We start from the raw sequence: 8,228 nt of genomic DNA, 5'->3' as shown, positions 1-8,228 counted from the left end.
AACTGCTCAGCTAACTCCCTGGCCTACCTTTTCCCACCCAGGGTCTCATTATCTTGCACTGTTCCTTCTAAGAAGTCACTGTAAGGCTGCTTCTTGGGAATATGGTTTATGCAGACCTTCCTACCTCTTGCTGTGATCTTTATGTTGTAAATTTATTCAAGGCAGGGATCTGACCATAAATTTTTTTTCCACTGCAGTGCTCGTTCAAACAGAAAGCAAAATTGTTTTTGGATAACAAGACTAATAATGATGATAAAGACAAGAAGGCACATAAATATGAGGGGAATGTCCTGCCGCCGCCCAGGGGAGGAAGGCTGTAGACAATCCTGGCTAATGGCCTGACACCCTGTGGAAGCAGCACCAGATACAGTGAGTGGATTTGGGTCTGCTAACACTGGAAGACAGGCTCTTCCGGGCTCCGAATTTCTGTGCATTGCAAATGCCTAGTTAGGTTAGACATCTGGTTACAATGTCTGACTCTTTTTTTTTTTTTTAAAGAGCATATTTTCTTATTGGCCTTTCTCTTTCTCTGTATAAAATCAAGATTCTCTATCATACTTTATCACTTGTTCTTGTTATTTGCAATAAATATAAGGAGGTCAAACAGTTGCATGCGTTGCTACATAGTACCAAGTGGGGGGCGGGGGTTGGGGGAGGCCCCTGATGAACACCTTTAGCTGCAGCCGAATTAGACAGTTACCCAACACGTACAGCTCAGTGAGAGGGCGGAGGAAACACATTAGTGGGAAGCCCAAATATTTTTACTTGCTGCAGAGGAAATGGATCATCCTCAGGCCATCATCTTTTGTGAGCGGAGGAGGGAGGCCAGGGAAGGGAGGTAAAGAGGTGGCTGGAGAGCCCATTCTCACACATCCCACTGCCCTTGGTAATAATAACAATAACCACCATGTATAAACAATCGTGGTGTGCCGGCCTTGAGCTAAGTGCTTTCTGTACAGTGACGGTCTAATTTAATCAGCCCCTTATGAGGTAGGTCTCAGTAACTTATTTTTTTAAATCATTTATTGGTTGATTTTGTCTCTGCAAAGCACATTAGTCATTCAGCATTTAAATATTTGACTCCATTAGTACCATTTTTGCACTTTTCCTCCCTCTGGCAATAAAAATACAATAAGTAATTTGCTTGGGGAAAAAACAACAATGAACAAGTGTTCTGGTTTCCTCTCATTTGGTTAATATGTGTACCTCAGTGGTAGCAGTTTATAAATCCATAGATTCCCCGGCCAGCATGGCTTAGTGGTTAAGCACTGACCTATAAACCAGGAGGTCCTGGTTCGATTCGCGGTCAGGGCACATGCCGGGTTGTGGGCTATATCCCCAGTCTGGGGCGTGCCAGAGGCAGCTGGTCAATGATTCTCTCTCATCATTGATGTCTCTATCTCTCTTTCTCCCTCTTCCTTTCTCTCTGAAATCAATAAAAATATATTTTTAATATTATAAAATCCATAGACAGCAGGCCGAAGACTGAGTTTCAGTGGGTCTTCCATTTAAAAGTGCAAATAAGCTATGGAACCTACTCTTTCTATACCTCTCCTCTCTATGTCCTAACCCAGTGGTCGGCAAACTGTGGCTCGCGAGCCACATGCGGCTCTTTGGCCCCTTGAGTGTGGCTCTTCCACAAACTACCATGGCCTGGGCGAGTCTATTTTGAAGAAGTGGCATTAGAAGAAGTTTAAGTTTAAAAAATTTGGGTCTCCAAAGAAATTTCAATCGTTGTACTGTTGATATTTGGCTCTGTTGACTAATGAGTTTGCTGACCACTGTCCTAACCTATATGTAAAACTTTCTACTGATTAGAAACTGAGACTTAGAGAATTTAAGAAACTTGCCTCAAATCACCCAGCTGGCAGGAAGTGGAGTCCCAATTCAAATCCCAGGCCTGTCTGACTCCATCACCTTACCCTTAATCATTAGGTTATTAGCGCCATAGAAAATTGGCAGTTATTCAGCCTCCTTTAGTCCAACTTGTGGTGGAAGCACAAATCCCCTTGATAACCCACCACATACAGGGCCACCTGAGACTATAACCTCCAGGAAGGGAGCCCCACTGGGTAGCTTTGTATTTCTCAAACTGGACACCTGTACCCAGAGCATGTTCATTCCTAACAGCCATGTGTACCCAGGAGACAGTCAACACCATCACCTAAACATGCCCCCTCTTCCAGACAATTATACTTAAAGGGTTGGAAGAGACATTGTATTTTTATATTAAAGTAAATAAATATAGTATAAGGTTAATTGCAGCATTGTCATTCATTTTTTAAAGTAAAGCACAAGACCTTATTTTTTTATATATATTTTATTGATTTTTACAGAGAGGAAGGGAGAGGGATAGAGAGTTAGAAACATCGATCAGCTGCCTCCTGCACACCCCCTACTGGGGATGTGCCCACAACCAAGGTACATGCCCTTGACCAGAATCGAACCTGGGACCCTTCAGTCTACAGGCCGATGCTCTAGCCACTGAGCCAAACCGGTTAGGGTGCACAAGACCTTATTAATTAGCACTTGCATCTCACAGCTTTATGCTGCAGCACCATCCCTTGTCCCAACTGCCTTCACCACCAGGGTCCTGTCCTTAGAAGGACGTCAAAGCGAAAGGGTAAGAAGAGCTGGTTTAGCGGACTGCGCATATTCTTTGGAACTTGAGTTCAAGGCTTATTCCCTATTGCTACTGCTAATCTGTGATCAATCCCATCTCGAGCAAGTTACTTAGCCTCTCTGCACTTCATTTTCTTTCCATAATATAAGACAAGGCCAACTTCTCAGTTGTGAAGAGGATGAAATGAAACAAGTGTCCCGCACAGTTCCTGACATCGTAGTCAGTACACTTTCCTCCCCACCTTCCCTGAAACCCTTCTCCTTAAGCAGAAGCAATCTCCTGGCATCACAAAGAGGCCCCCACTTGGTACTGAAGCTTCTTGAACCTCCACTTACGGCGCCCTTAACGGGACTCATTAACGCACCTCACTAGAGAACAGCCAGTGTGAGTTTCGGCTCTGTCTGTTTCCTCTGTCCCCACCCAGGTTTGCTCCTGGAGAGCTGGAATTCCTCCCACCTGTGAACCCTGCCTGCTGGCTGTGTACTACAAATGGCTCATCTGCTCACTCAGTCCATCTTACAGTCCTTAGGAATCCCAAAGCAAAAGGCCTCTGAGGTGCCTCAGGAGGAACACAGGAAACCTAAAGCGGCCAGGGGGTTGAGGTTTCTCTAGGAAGAGGACCTTACCATCTTAGTGCTAATTTGTAAATGTGTTCCAGTTGAAAGAAAGAGGTATCTCCTGGATCCTAGGAACACTACCTTTATTTGGGGCTGTTGCAATTGATCACTGATTTAGGGTAGGGGCAATCCATTGGTCAATGTCAGAAATAGGCAACTGAGATTTGCAAATAAGGAGCCACACCTCATCAGCAGGTGCCTCTAATGGAAACTGCATCCGGAGGCTGTGTGCTCTCCTTGCACGGGCGGAAGTGGCAAAGGAAACAAAGGGTGCAGGTGGACCCCAGGCTGCAGCCCTGTCACACAGCTGACAGCTCATGTCTCTGAGTCCCAGGGGATGGCCAGTGGGAGTGGAGTTACAGGGTTGGTGAGTTAAAAAAAAAAAAAAAAAAGATTTTATTATGATAACAGAATGTTAAAAAAAAAAAAAAAAAAAGAGGTGAATGGCAGGTGCCCCTTGGAAGCCACTTGACTGCATTGTTAGAGAAAGCACGTCCTTTTTGCGCAAGAAACAGCCAGCTCCCCAGGTGGTGCCTGGGTAAGGTTTCCCAGCCAGCACCTTTTTGACCTGCTGAGGAAGTCAGAACAATGTAGGTCTCTTTGTTTCTTCTAACAAACACATAGCTCACACCCGATCCAACTACCTCCCCTGGTGCCTTTCTCTGGAGTGCAGGGTCAGCACCCTTTGGACTCAGCTTCCCAGACTAAAAGGAGGAGGCCCAGCCAGGCTGCCACGGGGTGTCCTAGCCTGCAGCAGGCTCTGCAGGGGCTTTTTTCTCTGCCTCTTTGAGGATGAGGGCAGAGAGACAGTGAGCTGTGTGCCTGGGAGGATCAGGGGAACAGTTCCTCGTCCCTCAGTGTCACCACAGGCACTGGATGCCTGTATGTCTCTCTCATCTAAACCAGAAGTGAAGCAGAAAGTCCCTGCACAAGCCCCAGAATGAGGTAGCTAATAAAACCCGCTCTCTCTATGACAAGGCTGGTAGTTCCTTCAGCCAGCGGGTAGTTTGTAAAACTCATTTGGAGGGTAAAAAGTCCTTGATATACACAGGTGGAGTTCATATGCCTTTAAAATTCTCTTATAGAAGTTGGCCTCTGCCCGGCCCAAAGATGGTGGCAGCAGCCACGCTTGCCCTTGTCGCCTAACCTCTTGTAACCAATGGCGCCGCGATGTTCAGGTGACTCATTAGAGCGACCTAGGCACGACGTTATATGATGCAACATTGGAGTCGAGGAAGCCGCTGGTGCAGGTTGCGGTGACAAGGCAGCGGCGTGTTGGGAGGTGATGTCCTTGGAGGTGACCCGGGTGACCACAGGGATGGTGCTAGCAGAGCAATATGTCTTGGATCGAGAGGGAAATGATGTGACAGGTGATGGAACCAAGGAGAAACCTTTTAAAACTGGTCTAAAGGCTTTGATGACAGTGGGAAAAGAACCATTTCCTACCATTTACGTAGATTCACAAAAAGAAAATGAGCGGTGGGATGTTATTTCTAAATCACAGATGAAGCCCTAACCGGTTTGGCTCAGTGGATAGAGCGTCGGCCTGCGGACTGAAGGGTCCCAGGTTCGATTCCGGTCAAGGGCATGTACCTTGGTTGCGGGCACATCCCCAGTAGGGGGCGTGCAGGAGGCAGCTGATCGATGTCTCTCTCTCATCGATGTTTCTAACTCTCTATCCCTCTCTCTTCCTCTCTGTAAAAAAATTAATAAAATGTATTTTTTTTAAAAAATAATAATAAATAAATAAATAAATAAATAAATAAATCACAGATGAAGAACATTAGGAAAATGTGGCATAGGGAACAAATGAAGAGTGAATCCCGGGAAAAGAAAGAGGCAGAAGACAATTTGAGAAGAGAAAAGGACCTGGAAGAAGCAAAGAAGATTACTATTGAAAACGATCCAAGTCTTCCAGAGCCGAAATGTGTGAAGATTCATGCATTGGAAGGATATAGAGGCCAAAGAGTTAAAGTGCTTGGCTGGGTCCACAGGTTGTGAAGGCAAGGAAAGAACTTAATGTTGCTGGTGTTGCGGGATGGTACAGGGTATCTTCAGTGTGTCTTGTCAGATGACTTGTGCCAGTGTTACAATGGAGTAGTCTTGTCCACTGAGAGTAGTGTTGCAGTGTACGGAATGCTAAATCTTACCCCAAAGGGCAAGCAGGCTCCTGGGGGCCATGAGCTGAGTTGTGACTTCTGGGAACTGATCGGCTTGGCTGCTGCTGGAGGAGCTGATAACTTGATCAATGGAGAGTCTGACATTGATGTCCAGCTCAACAACAGACACATGATGATCTGAGGAGAAAACATGTCCAGAATCCTGAAAGCACGCTCCGTGGTCACCAGGTGCTTTAGAGATCACTTCTTTGATAGGGGGGTACTGTGAAGTTACTCCTCCAACATTAGTGCAAACTCAAGTAGAAGGTGGTGCTACACTCTTCAAGCTTGACTATTTTGGAGAAGAGGCATTTTTGACTCAGTCCTCTCAGTTGTACCTGGAGACCTGCATTCCAGCTCTGGGAGATGTTTTTTGTATTGCACAGTCATACAGGGCAGAACAATCCAGAACAAGAAGGCACCTGGCTGAATACACTCACGAGGAGGCAGAGTGTCCTTTCCTGACCTTTGTGGAGCTCCTGAACCGTTTGGAGGACTTGGTTTGTGACGTGGTAGATAGAGTCTTAAAATCACCCGCAGCAAGCATAGTGTATGACCTCAATCCGAATTTCAAGCCCCCCAAATGGCCTTTCAAACGGATGAACTATTCAGATGCTATTGTGTGGCTCAAAGAACACCATATAAAGAAAGAAGATGGAACTTTCTATGAATTTGGAGAGGATATCCATGAAGCTCCTGAGAGACTGATGACGGACACCATTAATGAGCCCATCTTGCTGTGTCGATTTCCTGTGGAGATCAAGTCCTTCTATATGCAGCGCTGTCCTGAGGATTCCTGCCTCACCGAATCTGTCGACGTGTTGATGCCCAATGTTGGCGAGATTGTGAGAGGCTCAATGCGTATCTGGGATAGTGAAGAAATGCTGGCAGGTTATAAAAGGGAAGGAATTGACCCCACACCCTATTAATGGTACACAGATCAGAGAAAATATGGCACCTGTCCTCATGGAGGCTATGGCTTGGGCTTGGAACGATTCTTGACCTGGATTCTGAATAGGTATCACATCTGAGATGTATGCTTATACCCTCGCTTTGTCCAGAGCTGCAAGCCATAACCAGTGCCTCCTGAAGCATGAAGGCCAGCACACGGTTCCTGAGAGCAACAGACTGCCTCATCCAAAAGAACAAAAAGCCAAGATCTTCCCTTTTTTATTCTATGGGGATGTGTCTGGTTCTGTTTTCTCCTTTTGTTTTTTGTTTCTATTCCTGCTACCACAGAAAGCTATCCAAAACACTGGAACATAAAGTGACATTGATGTTGCCATTTTAAGAAAAAATATCCATTACAAAATTTGGGAGAAATACGTGGCATGTAACTCTGCTATTACGAATATAGTTCAGCATTTTATGTAATTATAGGTTATAATACTTGCACATATATACCATATATATAATTAAACAGGTTTTAATTGTGGTCTAAAATAAATAAATAAATAAATAAATAAATAAAATTCTCTTATATGTGGGTTTTACTCTTCAGCACGTTATCTATATACTATATAAAAGCCTAAGTGACCGAACAACTAAATGACCCAACGACCGGTTGCTATGACATGCACTGACCACCAGGGGGTAGACGCTCAACACAGGAGCTGCTCCCTGGTGGTCAGTGCGTTCCCACAGCAGGAGCACCGCTCAGCTGACTGACCTGTCCTGGCAGCCCACCAGCCGGGCAGCAGCCACTCACTCCCTCAGTAGTCCTGCAGGTCCAATCTCTGGAGAATGGCCAGGCACTGACAGACAAGTGCTGCCCTCACAATTCCGACAGCTGCTGGCCTCCTGGAAGTCGGCCTTGGACACCACCACTGCTTCCCCTCCCTAGACACTCTCCAAGGAAGAACCAATATAAAAGTGGCTGCCAGGTGGCTCCCGACACCCAGCAGGAAGGTCAGCGGGACGGATCCCACTGCCTGCCTGGAGGGTCAGTTGCATCCTGGCCCCACCGCAACCCCCTTGGGCAGGCACCAGACGCAGGGCTCACAGCTGGTGAGTGCCACTGCAGTGGTGCAAGCCTCTCCTGGTCATGACTGGGCGTGAGCCTGCGGCTGGTGCAGCAGGGCCCAGATGAGCAGGAGCGGCAGGCGGTGTTGGACAGCCGGTTTCGGCCCGATCCCTGCAGGCCACCCTGAGGGACCCCACCCATGTATGAATCCATGCACTGGGCCTCTAGTAGTAGGATAAACTCTTTAAAAACTATGCCTAAGTCCATGAATGGTGGGAAACAAAGGAAGGGATCTGCTGCTGGCCAAGGCTGTTGTTATATGGTTGGTGCTTCCAAAATACTCTTCCCTCTGTTTAATGAGCAAAAGTTCTGGATAACCCTGTGGAAGGGGGTGATGCAGCAGTGGTCATTAGCTGCATTTTATCGATACAGTGTCAAGAGATAAAGCAGTGTGCTGAAATTCCTGGGGCCTCTGCTTGGACATGGGCCTTGAACCTTTAGACCTCCAAGCAGGAGGGTGGACCTATCCCCCTAAGCTTTGACCTCTAACCCAGATACTCATCTGCTGAAGTGGGTTCTTCTCTTGACTATATCTGCCCACATTAACCATCTCTAATTTACACTCCTGTTTATTAAATTCTGTTTTAGGAGAGATGAGATGCAGAGAGAGAACTTAAGGAGAGAAAATATTCATATCATCAGTCATTATGTCCTCACCAGATGGAATGAAAATAAAGAAACATTTAGAAGTTCTTTCTTGCTCAGATGAGTTGAAGGAATGTCCCTATGTGGCTTGAATGGGCAGAGAAGGAAAATATTCCTCTTTCAATGGGTACTTCCTCCACTTTAAGCTGGCATGAAATGCT

General features: G+C 46.2%; 1 pseudogene across 1 annotated transcript; it reads left to right on the top strand.

Moving 5' to 3' along the window:
* Positions 1-4,493: 4,493 nt before the first annotated feature.
* On the top strand, positions 4,494-6,475 carry LOC308253601 (asparagine--tRNA ligase, cytoplasmic-like; annotated as a pseudogene). The gene is made up of 2 exons: positions 4,494-4,744; positions 5,014-6,475. The product of its transcript is annotated as an asparagine--tRNA ligase, cytoplasmic-like (transcript).
* Positions 6,476-8,228: the final 1,753 nt, after the last annotated feature.

Source organism: Plecotus auritus (assembly GCF_963455305.1).
Source record: "Plecotus auritus genome assembly, chromosome: 7".
Lineage (NCBI taxonomy): Eukaryota > Metazoa > Chordata > Mammalia > Chiroptera > Vespertilionidae > Plecotus > Plecotus auritus.
This window is presented reverse-complemented; position numbering and strand designations above follow the sequence as displayed.